Genomic DNA, 15,138 nt, shown 5'->3' with positions numbered 1-15,138 from the left:
TTTTACGTCAAAAGCTTCATTAAGAGCGTGGAGTAAAGGTTGGTGCTCATTTTTGTTTGCAAACTCATGTATGGGACCATAAAATGAATTTATTCATATGACTTGTGTCATCTTAATATTTATAAGTTTTGTACATCACCAAGAACTATTATGTGTAGAAGGTCTAGTTGTACATATTTTACACTCGTGATATATGTGTTTGAGTATGATGGGCTTGGGATGTATGGGTCTAGTGTGTTTCACAATCAATTATTTGAGCTTCAGCTTGCTCTAGTTACTCTGGTATTGGCCTCATGTGGACATTTGATTTTTTGCAAGTGAGCATCTACATAAACATCCATGTATGGGTCATGCATGAGATTAAAGTTTAATATTATGTGCTTTTAGCATGAGATTGGAAGCATGGATATGTTTGATTTTTGCATGCTTACATCAAATATATAAAGCATGATTGGCCACATGTTTCAATACAGTTGACTAGTGGGTGTAAGAACACTAGTTAAGTTTGTTTATTGGTAAAGTGCTAGTGATAATCAATAATTAATGTTTTTATGGAGTTAAGGGTGTACTATTGACATGGGACTTGAAAGTTATGGACAAGAAATTTCCCCCTACTCTCTTTATGTATTGTATAAACAAAGTTTAAACTATTGGAGATTTTAGTTGAGGACGTGTTTTTCAATTCTTTGATTTATGTCCAAGCAACTCATTGGAGTCATAGTCTACATGTCTTAGTGTAGTACCCTTGCTTCCACAGTAAACAAGCTTTTGCACTTTTGAGAAACCAATGCGTTTTTCTCGTAAGTTTTAGTTCCATGTACATAGAGTTGTTGGCCCTAAAGTTTACCTATTTTTATGCATATCACGTGTATGTTTGTGTTATGTTATGTTATGTTGAGTTCACATCAAATAAGTTGGTTTGTGAATTTTTATCATAAGGTCCTATTGTGTCGATCACATTCCTTTGTAAATTTATGGTCGAAGGTGTTTCACAATGTTATGTGGCTAACCTAACACAGTTTGTGTTTATTGTTAAAAGCTAGTAAAATATACTTCAATATCAAAAGTTATGTGTCATGTGCTCAATACGAATATATTCCAATGAGGTCTTACCTTTCCGAAGAAGTTTGTTGCTAAAAGGGATATTCGTTTGATCATTAATTTTTTATTGAGTTCCAAAGGTTATCTAAAGATAAATGTTGATGTTTATGTATTTCACATACAAGTACTTTAAGGTTGAATTCTTTTAGTATTTATGTTGTGTACAAGCACTTAAAGGTTGGTAATAACTATAGCATTTCATCTTGATTTATGTAAGTTGTCTGAAAATGGAGTACAATTCACATCTATTATTAGGTAACTTCATTTATGAATTTTAGCCTTAATGAATGGTCACGGTGCATCAAATGTAATCTTTTTAAATTTGTTTAAAAGTATGACTCATTGAAAAGTACCACTTTGGGTCATGAACAAAGACATTTTATCAATGTAGATTCGGGATGGGAAAGATAGTTAATGCCTCGTAATAGTGGCTTGTCTATATGTAAATAAAATTCTAAATCCTTGGAAAACAGGAAATACTATAAATTCTCATGGTGGTGACATAATAAAGTGATGTCTACTTTGGCCACATCGTAAAGGTATGAGTATGTACTTGCAAAAATAAAGTAATGAGACGTGCTCATTTGTGAAAAGAAAAGTTGACCATATTAAAGAGAGGCATAATCACGAGTGGTTATGCTTGTGGATTCCATAATGGTAGACATGGTACAACAAACCGTATAATTGTTTATACTACGCATGATATGATGATCATGTTGATGTGGTCTTATGTGATGGTTATATAGGATCTCCCACCAATTATTGATCTTCATGATGCTCCTTTATGTCATAATGATTGGTATCTTGGCGATCTTCATGATGTTTCCATGCATGATGGGATCCATGTTAAAATGGAATTTTCCATGTGATGGAGAGTTCATCCCATTATTTTATGAGGCATGGTGGGGTTAAGCATGATGGGGATGCCTATTCTTTCCATGCTTATGTTTATCATGGGAGATGTGTTCTCATGGGAGATTTGCATACGATTCTTGGTGATACTAAGGATTACAATGGAAGGGATCCCTTTATGGGTTCCTCCACATGTATAGTATTTTTTTCAAGAAGCTAGCTAATAAGTTTTTCCCCATTCTCAGGGTCCTAAAGATCCTCCCACTAGCAATCAAGAAGCTTTTCAAAGCCGCACTTCCTTGCCCACTCCTAGTGTTCTTTCTTCATGTCGAGAATCATCATAGGCATGCAAAGGCTTTTCTATGACCTCTTGTCTAGCCTTAGAGTCTTGTTGACCTTTAGTGTGGCTTTGTCTTCTAAGAGAGTGTTGCGAATGGTGAGAAAGCTATGACTAAGAAAGCGAGTTGAGAGTGTGCACATTTTGGCTCCTTGTGCTCTTTTTTGGCGATGCCTTTTCCTTTCTCCTTCCTTTCTTGGGGCATTGTCATTTTTGACTTCCCACTTCTCGATGTGATTTGACTCTTGATTTGTATCATCCTTGCCATCCTAGCGTAAAGGAATTAAAGTTTGCCCATCGTCTCCCCATCTTACCATTGTATGTGGAGTTTTAATGATATTGTGAGAGTTTTCCTCCATGTCGTTACTTATGCTGACATCGTGGAAATTTGCATTGCTAACGTGGATGCTAACGTGGATCTCATTGGCATACACTTGGTTTCGTGCTTCTTTGCTGACCTGGCCTTAATTTGTTATGGAATTGTGTTCTTTTATGCACTAGCCACCCCTCTTGAATTCTTCCACGGCTTTGTTGCTTCTTGGATTTTTCGCATCATTGTTCGCTAGTGAGATCATGCCACAACGAATGCTCTGACTAGCTCCTTGTCCTACGCTTGTTCTTCTCCTCGTGTAACTTTCACCGGTTGGCCCATGTATTTTCTCATCCTAAAGTCTCTCATTGTTTTGGGAAAAGGTACACCACTTAGGCTTTCTAATGTGAAGGCATTCTGAGTGACCGGGTTTTCACCATAAATGGTCCTATCCACCGGATTTTCAATTTTCTAGGGTGCGATCCCAACTTGGAGTTGTGGACCAATACCAGGTTTGTCAAAATACCAGGTCTCCTTGCTTGAAAATTTTGTGCTTGAGATGCCTATCAATCCAGGATTTTCTTCTCCGCTACACCATCTCCTCCTGTAGAGAGATAAGTTGTCTTTTTTCTTCTAAGGCTAGGAGCTCCTATATTCTGTGCTCGTGGAATTCTTCCATTGGTATCTTTTCTTGGACTTGTACTCTTAGACTAGGCATCACAAATTCCATGTGCAATATTTTCTCCAAACCATAGACTAGTTTGAATCGTGTTCTCCCTATTGAGACTTTGTTTAAAGATGTGCGGAATGCCCATAGGGTTGCATCTAGCTTCTAGTCCCAATCATTTTTGTTGGTATTTATAATCTTCTACAGGATTTTGGTCATAACCTTGTTGGTAGATTCCACTTGGCCATTGCAGTGTGGGTAATAGGTTGAGGATTTCTTGTGATTAATTAGGTACTTTTCTATCAACCCTTTCGTCACCTTGTTCCTGAAATAGGGACCCTAGTCACTGACTATTTCCATTGGCAATCCATGCCTAGCAATACTATCCTTTCATCACCTTGTTCCTAAAATGGGTGCCCTGGTCCACTGACTATTTCCATAAAAAATCCATGCCTACTAGCAATAATATCCTTGAAGAGGAACTTCACCACCGCTTATGCGGAATTGCCCTTCATTACTTTAGCTTTTGGGCATTTGGTGAAATATTCGATTGCCACAATGATGTATTCACACTTGCTGCCTTTTGTGGGTGTCTTGATTGGTCCAACAAAATCCAATCCCCACTTCATGAATGGAAATAGCAGTAGTATGAGTGAGATGGGAAATCTATCAAAATCACATGATTGACCTATCCACTAAGAGACGTCACATTGCTTTGCTTTGCTGTTGGCATCGCTCATGATGGTTGGCCACCTTCGGCCTGCTTGAAAATTTTTTTGGGCTATGATTTCTCCACCCATGTGTCCTATGATAATGCAACCATGTGCTTCCCTTAATACTTCTTGCTGCTCATGGTTTGGGACACACCTACATAGGATGTGGTCTAAGCCTCTTTTGTAGAGTTGCCTTGTAGTCATAGTGAAGTTTCTGCTCCTTCAGCCAATCCTTTTCTTTTTGTCAACAATGTAACCTTCCGAGAAAGTTCCATCCTCTAGAAACTTAATCATATCATAATACCAATTTTCTTGCACTTCTGCGTAGCTGCTACTGTGAATAGGTTAGTGTCTCAAAGTTGGTCATCCACTCCATCTAGAGAAGGTTCTCCAGAATCCAGTACGGACAAAAAGTCCGCCACCACCACATTTTCTTTTCTAGGCATGTGTTGGATGGTGAACTCAAGCTCTTACAGTCGAAGCATCCATCTTGCCATCTTCCCCACAGGAAAGGCTTTGTTCACGAGATAAATCATGACTTGATGGTCCACATGGAAAACAAACTTGTTTCCCAAGAGGTAGTGTCGGAACTTGTTCACATCATAAATCATTGAGAGAGCTTCCCGCTTTACTGTGCTGTAGTTTCTTTCCGACCTTGTGAGGGCTTTGCTAGCATAATGAATGGGTTTCATATACCCCTCTTGCTTCTCTTGCATCAGTTCACTACCCATAGCTTTGTCTGAAGCATCAACATATAACTTTGCATCTCTATGGACATAGTCTTAAATGATAGATGTACTTTGCCTTATCTCCAGACACACTGAAGTCATCTACAAAAGCTTTCATGAAGTGTATCAGGTAATCATACAAGATTTCTTGTACCATTCTTTGAAAAGTAGTAGGTGCATTTTTCAAGCCAAACATCATGATAGTCGCCCGAAGACACCCCATTCAATGATGAAGATTGTTTTCTCCCTATCTTTTGGTGCCATTTTTACCTGTTTGTACCCACTAAATCCATCTAGAAATGAGTACATTTTCTTTCCAGCTACCTTGTCCAACAAAGAGTATGTAAATGGAAGTGGAAAGGGATTGAGGTAGTTCTGGCATTTAGCTTACAGTAGTCCAAACAGATGCTAATCTTCATGTTCTTTTTGGGAACTACCACAATTGGGGATATCTAAGTAGCTTTCTCTACTATCACAATGAAACCTACTCTTAGTAGTCTATCAATTTCTTCTTTGACTTATTTGACATAGTTGGTCTTCATTCTGTACCTCTACCATCTGACTGGTATGGCTCCTTGTCTTAAATTGATGCTATGCTGAAAGAATTTAGGGTCAATGCCCTCCATATCCTCAGATAACCAAGCAAAGAAATCTTGGTATTCTTTCAATAAAAGGACACCAACTCTTGCTTGAATTGTTCTTCCAGTTTCAAACTAATCTTCACAAGCTTTTCTTCTTTTTCATCTCCGAGATTCACCTCTTGTATTCTGTTTAGGCTTACTTTTGCGGCATTTTTCTTCTGGTTCTCTTTCTTCTTCTACACCCAATCATGGATCTCTTGAATTTCTTCGTATTGATCTAGATTCCACACCCATTCAATGTCTTTCGAGGCTTTCTCCTGCATAGTTTTGCTCAACTTTGTTCTCCTTGATCCCTCTAGTTTTGCAAAATTTGATTCTATTTCTTTATTTCTTTGGCTATTGCTTCTTCATTTTCATATTTTTCTTCCACATAGTGTTCCATCACTTCATCCACATGCAACATGTACAAGGGCACCAGGTCTGGATGTCCGTGGAGTATTTTGTCTTCTTCATCATCATCAAAGCCTTTTGACATAGTGAATGTCTCCGCATGAACTGGCCTTTGAGCAGGTGTTACTAATCCCCTTACATCGAAAAAATCAACATGGACTTTTTGCTTCATCTTTCTAATAGAGATTTTGTTTTTGCCCCAATCTTGCTTTACTTTTCTATGTCTCAATCAGGGCCTTCCTAATAACACATGGTAATACCCAGTGTGGTTTTTAGGGGTTATGACAACCAAGTTAACCTTGAAGTCTACTTGTTTGCTTTTCATTTGGACATTCTTGATAATTACTTTATGAACTACCAAATATCTGCCATTCTTATGTTGAATGGAATGGGCTCCCATATGAGACCCAATCCCACTATAGTTTCCACCATCTAGTACTACATCATTGATGAGAACATTGTTCAGTTAGATCGTGAATTTGGCTACTTCATCACCTTTGGATACTGGGGGTTCCTCATTTGGCATTCTGTTGCATTCTAGGATTCCTTCTTCTTCTTAGTGTTTCAGTTCCTTGCTTAGTCCTTCAATGCCATCAATATTTTAGCCTTGAACCTTGGACATAAGTCCAGCACATGTCTCAATAGAACCTACCTATCTAATAGCATTGATACTACATTGGTTTGCAACCAATCAACATCCTTCTTACTTTGCAGGCTTTGGGTGTCATGATTATGTAGCAGAGTTATTACTACACCATATTCATTTTCTTTTGCTCTTGTGACTACCAAGATGTCTTGAGCATCTATCTATATGTCATCCGTAATGTATCATGTTAGCACTTGGAAGATTTTCTTTGAGTTGCATTAATTCCGCCTATCTTTCTTCATCATGTTTTTTCTTCATGGAACATTCCGCCTTTATGTGCCTAGGCTGTTGACAATAGTAGCACGTAAAGGTTGTAGAACCACTAGCATGTCCCTGGCTTCTTCTTTAAAGTAATTTTCGAGGCCTTTGCTCCCATACCTTCCCATCTCTGGGGGTCTTCTTCTTGCTCCCATCTCTTGCGGTTTTCTTCTTTTTGTCCTTCCTTTTCTTTACTGCCACATCGGAGTTTCCTGTGAGGTGTCACTTGAATCATCCTCCTTAGTTGTGACACTTTTCTTGGGCTTCCTCTTTTGTCTTCTTTATTGGCTTCTTTTTTCTACCATTTTGGCCAGCTTGAGACGAGTTCCTTGAACTCCTCTTCAGTTTTCGCCTACTTTGTGCTGAGTGTTACATGGATGTCTGGCTTAAGCCCTTGGACAAACCAATCTGTAACTATTTGCATTGAGGGTTGGGTTTGTTTCGCTAATCTCTGCCTTAAGCTCAGCAGCTTTGTTGCATAGGCCTCTACATCCATGTCTTTGTGTCAGATTTCTCTCATTTGATCACAGAGTTGAGTTGCAGATTTTATCTTTTCGAAATCTCCCCAAACAAGTAGTCATGAACTCTTCATAAGTCTGGAAGTTTGGGAAGAATACTTGACCTATCCTGGCGGCTAAGCTTTCCAAGTCTCTTCTCATTCAGGGGGTGCCAGTGTGAGATAGCCTAGAATTTGAAGGTTGGATAAATAATTCTTTCCTTGGACCAAGTCGAGTGCTGGTTGACGGACCCATGCCGGAAGAATGCGCTTCCTCATCGTTGCTAGTTTGGAGACCAAAAAATCCCCGGGCTATATCAATGATACCACTGGATCTCTTAGGGGAGGGCGGTTTCTCCTCTTTCCCAAACCCAGAGAATCGTAGCCCTTCTTCCATAGATTCTTTACTACTAGTCTTTGATGTGGTTAGATTCCTTAAGACACTCAATTGATTGTTCATTGAGTGGCCTGAACCAACACTCTTTTGATAGGAATATCTTGGGTGATGATTTAGAAAGATAAAATATGCAACTCAACTCAACTCTGTAATCAAATGAGAGAAATATGACACGAAGACATGGATATAGAGGTTAGATTCTTCCATAGATTCTTTACTACTAGTCTTTGATGTGGTTAGATTCCTTAAGACACTCAATTGATTGTTCATTGAGTGGCCTGAACCAACACTCTTTTGATAGGAATATCTTGGGTGATGATTTAGAAAGATAAAATATGCAACTCAACTCTGTAATCAAATGAGAGAAATATGACACGAAGACATGGATATAGAGGCCTATGCAACAAAGCTGTTGTGCTTAAGGCAGAGATTGGCAAAACAAACACAAACCTCAATGTAAATAGTTGTAGATTGGTTTGTCCAAGGGCTTAAGCCGGGACATCCATGTAATAGTCAACACAAAGCAGGCAAAAACTAAAGAGGAGTTTGAGGAACTCATCTCAAGCTGGCCAAAATGGCAGAAAAAAGAAGCCAATCAAGAAGACAAAAGAGGAAGCCTAAGAAAAGTGTCACAACTAAGGAGGATGATTCAAGCGACATCTCACAGGAAACTACGATGGTAGTAAAGAAAAGGAAGGACAAAAAGAAGAAAACTGCAAGGGCACAAGTGAGCCCCTGAGAACTTGTGTTGCACAGAAGCAGTTGATGCAACAGATACCATATATAACATGTACAATCATAGTACATGGAACTACAAGTACAGCATGAAAATAGAGCTCCCATGGTGAACATCATGGAAGGACCAAGAAGAATACCCCGAGAAATGGGAAGGTATCGGAGAAGAGGCCACGAAACTACTCTGAAGAAGAAGCCAAGGACATGTAGGCGGTTCTACAACCTTCACATGCTACTATTGTCAACAACCTTGGCACACAAAGGTGGAATGTTCCATGAAGAAAAAACATGCAGAAGAAAGATAGGCGGAATTGATGAAACTCAAAGAAAATCCGCCAAGTGCTAACATGATACATGCGGATGACATATAGATGGATGCTCAAGACATCTTGGCAGTCACAAGGGCAAAACAAAATGAATCTGGTGTAGTAATAACTCTGCTAGATAATCATGACTCACCCAAAGCTCACAAGAAGGCAGATATGGAGTGGGAACAATAGGAGATGGTGACGATCCAAATCACTAAAGAAGTAGAAAGAAGATAAGGCAAGGAGAAGGAGGTTGGCTCATATGAAGTCATCTCGCAGATCACCCGAAAGAAGGTAAAAACTTGCACAAGATGTGCGTAGAGCAAAACAATGAAATCTGCTTAGAAGAAAGCAAGAAGGATGTTGATTGGTTGCAAAAAAAATATAGTATCCATGCTACTGGATAGGCAGGTTCTATTGAGACAAGTGCTAGACTTATATCCCAGGTTCAAGCCTAAAATCTTAATGGCAGGCATTGAAGGACTAAGCAAGGAACTGAAACACTCAGAAGAAGAAGGAACCCTAGAATGTAACAAAATGCGAGCCGAGGAACCCCCAACATCCAAAGATGATGAAGTAACCAAATTCACAATCCAACTAAACAACGTTCTCATCGATGATGCAGTACTAAATGGTGGATCGAATGTAAATACTATTATTGAGGAAATTGCAGTGGGATTGGGTCTCAAATGGGAGCCCATTCCATTTAACATAAGAATGGTAGATAATCAAATGGTTGTTCCTAAAGGAATTATCAAGAATGTCCAAATGAAAATCAAACAAGTAGACTTCAAGGTCAACTTGGTGGTCATAACCACTAAAAACCACACTGGGTCTTACCAGGTGTTATTGAGTAGGCCTTGATTGAGACATGGAAAAGTAAAGCGAGATTGGGGAAAAAACAAAATCTCTATTAGAAAGATGAAGCAAAAAGTTCATGTTGATCTTTCTGATGTAAGGGGATCAGTAACACCTGCTCAAAGACCAGTTCATGCGGAGACATTCACTATATGAGAAGACTTTGATGATGATGAAGAAGACAAAATACTCCGCAAACATCCCAACCTGGTGACCTTGTACATGTTGCATGTGGATGAAGTGATGGAACACTATGTGGAAGAAAAAGATGAAAACGAAGAAGCAGCGCAGCCAAAGAAATAAAGAAATTGAATCAAATTCTACAAAACCAAAGGGCTTAAGGAGAACAAAACTGAGCAAAACTATGTAGGAGAAAGCCTCAGAAGAGATTGAATGGGCTTGGAATCTAGAGCAAGAGGAAAAAATTCAAGGGATCCGTGCAGAAAAAAAAGGGAACCTAAAGAAAAATGCCACAAAAGTAAGCCCAAACAGAATACAAGAGGTGAATCTCGGAGATGAAAAAGAAGAAAATCTTGTGAAGATTAGTTCGGAACTGGAAGAACAATTCAAGCAAGAGTTGGTGTCCTTACTGAAAGAATACCAATATTTTTTTGCTTGTTCATATGAGGACATGGAGGGCATTGACCCTTAATTCTTTCAGCATAGCATCAATTTAAGATAAGGAGCCATACCAGTCAGACAGTAGAGGTACATATTGAACCCCAACTATGCCAAACAAGTCAAAGAAGAAATTAACATACTACTAAGAGTAGGTTTCATTGTGATAGTAGAGAAAGCTGCTTAGATATCCCCAATTTGCAGTCGTTCCCAGAAAGAACATGAAGATCAGAATCTGTTTGGATGACTACAAGCTAAATGGCGAAACTACCTCAGATCCCTTTCCACTTCCATTTACGGTCTCTTTGCTGGATGAGGTAGCTGGAAAGAAAATGTACTCATTTTTGGATGGATTTAGTGGGAACAAACAGCTAAAAATGGTGCCAGAAGACAAGGAGACAACAATCTTCATCATTGAATGGGGTGCCTTCATGGCAACTATCATGATGTTCGGCTTGAAAAATGCACCTACTACTTTTCGAAGAATGGTACAAGAGATCTTGTATGATTACTTGGCACACTTCACGAGAGCTTTTGTAGATGACTTCAATGTGTTTGGAGATAAGGCAAAGTACATCTATCATTTGAGACTGTGTCCATAGAGATGCAAAGTTACAAGGCTTAAGTTGAGTCCAGCCATGTGTGGATTTGCAATAAAATTAGGAACATTATTAGGACACATAGTGTGAGCTCAAGGATTGGCCATAGATCCTTCTAAAGCGGATACCGTATCTAGGATGTCTGCTCCTCAGAATATTAAGCAACTAGAGAGGCTCCTTGCTAAGGTTAAGTGGCATGCGAGATTTTTAAAATATTTAGCATATGTGGCTAACCCATTGTATACACTTACCAACAAAGATTCCAAGTATGAATGGAATCTGGAGTAACAAAACGAATTCCAGTAGCTAAAGAGAATGGTTTTGACTGCACAAGTAGTAACCATGACAGACTGGAATGAAATGTTCCATGTGTATGTTGATGCTTCAAACAAAGCTATGGGTAGTGCACTCATGCAAGAGAAGCAAGAGGGGTATATGCAACCCATTCATTATGCTAGCAAAGCCCTCACAAGGTTGGAAAGAAACTACAACACAATAAAGCGGGAAGCTCTCTCAATGATTTATGATGTGAACAAGTTCCGACACTACCTTTTGGGAAACACGTTTTTTTTTCTGTGTGGACCATCAAGCCGTGATTTATCTGGTTGAACAAAGCCTTTCTTATGGGGAAGATGGCAAGATTGGATGCTTCTACTATAAGAGCTTGATTTCTCCATCCAACACATGCCTGGAAAAGAAAATGGAGTGGATGACCAACTTCCAGACACCAACCTATTAACAGTAGCAGCTCTGCAGAAGTGTGAGAAAATTGGTATTATGATATGATGAAGTTTCTAGAGGATGGAACTTTCTCGGAAGGTTACATTGTTGACAAAAAGAAAAGGATTGCCTAAAGGAACATAAACTTCACTATGATTACAAGGAAGCTCTACAAAAGAGGCGTAGACCACATCCTATGTAGGTGTGTCCCAAACCATGAGCAGCAAGAAGTATTAAGGGAAGCACATGGTGGCATTATCGGAGTACACATGGGCGGAGAAATCATACCCCAAAAAAATTTGCAAGTAGCCTGAAGGTGGCCCCAACGGTAATGAGTGATGCCAATAGCAAAGCAAAGCAATGTGATGTCTCTCAGTGGTGGATGGGTGAACCCGATGATTTTGATAGGTTGCCCATCTCACTCGTACTACCACTGTTTCCATTCATGAAGGGGGGATTGGATTTTGTTGGACCAATCAAACACCCAGAAGAGGCAGTAAGTGTGAATACATCATTGTGGCAATCGATTATTTCACCAAATGGCCAAAAGCTAAAGTAATGATGAAAAGAAATTTTGCAGAAGAGGTGGTGAAGTTCCTCTTCAAGCATATTATTTCTAGGCATGGATTTTTTATGGAAATAGTTAGTGACCAGGGCACCCATTTTAGGAACAAGGTGATGAAAGGATATTATTGCTAGGCATGGATTCCCAGTGGAAATAGTCAGTGACTAGGGTCCCTATTTTAGAAACAAGGTGATGAAAGGATTGATAGAAAAGTCCCTAATTAATCACAAGAAATCCTCAACCTAGAGAGTTTCCTTTTCGTGAAGGTGTAGAATGCTACTTTTTGGGCGAAGACTTTTTCAATCTACCACAATTTCTTGAAAAGAAGAGATTTTTGACTCAATTGTAGTAGAGGTTTCCCTCAGCAGGAAGTTTTCGATTGAAGTTGTGGTAGAGTTTTTCCCAACACGATTGACAAGTGTTTCTTGCCGACTTCCCTCTCGACGACGACAGAGTGGCAAGACAGTGGGCTGAAGTAACAAACCGATCTAGAGTAGTCATGGGGACACTCAAAACACTGCTCAGCTTTAGAACTTCACACACTCTCACTCTGCTCTCACTTTGCTGTGTAATTCTCTCGCTCTCTTTAAGGTGCATAGCATGTTTACTAAAACGAAGACACATTACTCTTATTTAACACATTACAGAGATTGCACATAGACATAATGAATGGCAACATTTCTCTTTTGTTACTTCCAGAATCATTGTGGATAATTATAGAGCAACTCCTCACCACAAGGACTACCACTTCCTAAAGACTATCACCATGTTTCACTTCTCACTACTAGTTGTCAACTAGTGTGCAACCTTCACTCATGCATCCTTGGATGCAACCTTGCACTAATGATCAACCATCCTTTTAAGATTTGTCTTCCTGATCTTGGCAACAACTACTCTAGGGGCTACAACCCGCCACCTGCACACGTCCAGTACCAACGTGGTGCTCACGACGTGGAAGGTGGTTCGACTAAGCGCTTTGTTGGCACTGAGCCACTTGGTGCAACACCAAAACAAGAGAACTCTTCAATTCCACATAATCTTGCCTTTTGTGAATATAAAATTGTGCCCCGTTCAACAAACCCGTAGAGTTGGGGATTGAATAGATAAAAGAAAACAACAAGAAATCAAGGGAGTCCCATACAATTAACCTCAACAAAAATGAGTCTTATATTCTCAACCCTATTAAGATCAACAATGACAATAAGAACTGCAACATCAGCTTGCATGATTCTCAAATACAACTTGGAATTATTTTTGAGCAATCCTTGATCTAGTCCAAGTTCCTATAGTGATGCAACTTCAAAGGTTCTATGGGACACCAGCTTCCAAACAGAACTCTCATATAGCCCTTCAATCCCTGCTCTAGAAAGATCCAAGTCTCATCTAGTAGCCCCTACGTCGTCTTCTTCTATAAAAAAAACAACGGATTTTAACAAGCTACATAGATCTTCCCATAAAAAAAAAGATTTTCTCGCCACTCTCTTCCTCAAACTAAATCTCTCAGACACACAAATTTCTCTCCTGTCCCTCTTCACACACTGTACTTTTTTCCTCTGTGCACACCTCTACTATTCTACCCAACCTAGTCAGCTTTTCTCCATGCAACAATCCTCCCTCCACTTAATAGTAATTGATAATGACTAGTTCACTAATGCGCAGATGACCATGCAATAATCTCCTATCTTCTAAGGTTTCTAACCATACCCAATGTGTTTTTTCTTTCTCTTGGGGTTGGGGTGGACACCTCCATTGGACATACCTCTTGGGCCACAAGAAATCCTATCAACGTGGGGATAAAACTCCCCTAGTGCCTAAACATTTCTTGCAACAACTAGAGGATGGAAAACAAGAAGGCATCCCTACATCCAGGGGTTGCAAATCAAGTAGCTTTTGAGGAGGATGCAGTTTTGGTTAATTAGTAACATTATGGGAAGAATCCAAATAGTTTCAATTAAGTAGCAACATTATTGGATGAATCTGAAAATATGTAAAGTAGGTGAAGAAAGAAATATATGAATTATCAAAGGTCAAATTCATATCATTGATGCATAGTGAGTTGTTTGTTTCCCATATTGATAGTACCAAAAAATAATAGGAAGAAACAAGTCTGTGTGGATTACACACGAAGCTGAATACTCAGAGGGTTCACCTAAAAATATGTAACTATAGCACGTGAGTTTAAATGAAGAGGTTTTTTATCTCAAAATTTCAAGGTAAATTTACAGAAATACATTTACAAAAGGGGTTTTTTAATCTATTTTGAAAAAAAAAACCCGTAAGTACATAAAGAAAAAGGGGTTATTTTATTCATGAAAAATTCGAAGGTGAGGGGTTTTTTAAATACCTCTTGAATGCACGTGAAACATAGGGTTTCTTATTATGAGTGCACCCCTCGAGGCTGATTGCAACAAGGATGGATCTATTCCCACTTCTATTTATAGATTATGTTTTAATAAGCCATGACATGTATTCACTTCTAGATGGCTTCAGTGTGGTAGATATAATGATGTCTTGATGGTTTTGCAAAATTTGGAGAAGTTAGACTTTATGGCTAAATGAGAAGCATTTTCTATCAATGAATGACTTTGGTCTCACAAATGCTCCAAAAGGTTGGCGAAGTATTATATGAATGCCTCATCACATGTATGCATGTATTTCTAGATGTTTTTAGTGTGTCTTTAGTAAAGTGGTGGACTTATGTTTATCTCTATGTCTTGCAAAATGTAATTCTGGCTAGACTAAGCCTAAATGTAGCTAGGTGTACATTTGTAGTAGTAGACAATCATATTCTCCTAGGCATGTAATATACAATAAAAGTAGATTCTAAAAAAATGAAAATGATCAAAACATTGAAGGCACAAACTTCAAAGAATTGGGTTGATCTCTTGGTTAGTGTGGCATTGTCAATTCTTGACATTCCTTGCTGACATAGCTTATTTCATGGATATGGTAAAAAAATAAGAGTGCATGGTATGATTGGTAGAATGATTGATCAAAGAAGTGCCACAAGGCTTTCTGCAATTTACATATTATCTAGGTAGAAGTCACCTAGTGGTGGATTGGTCGAGATCATGTTCCACATGTTTAATGATGCATGTGTTGTGGTGATCGAGAGAATGTTGATGTAGAAATCTGAGGAGGATCCACCCTATCTTCTATGCTAGTGCAATGTGGAATGTAAGTACTCCACCACACGGAC

This window comes from Cibotium barometz, chromosome 58 (genome assembly GCF_041138505.1).
Source record: "Cibotium barometz isolate CiBa-2024 chromosome 58, ASM4113850v1, whole genome shotgun sequence".
Lineage (NCBI taxonomy): Eukaryota > Viridiplantae > Streptophyta > Polypodiopsida > Cyatheales > Cibotiaceae > Cibotium > Cibotium barometz.
This window is presented reverse-complemented; position numbering follows the sequence as displayed.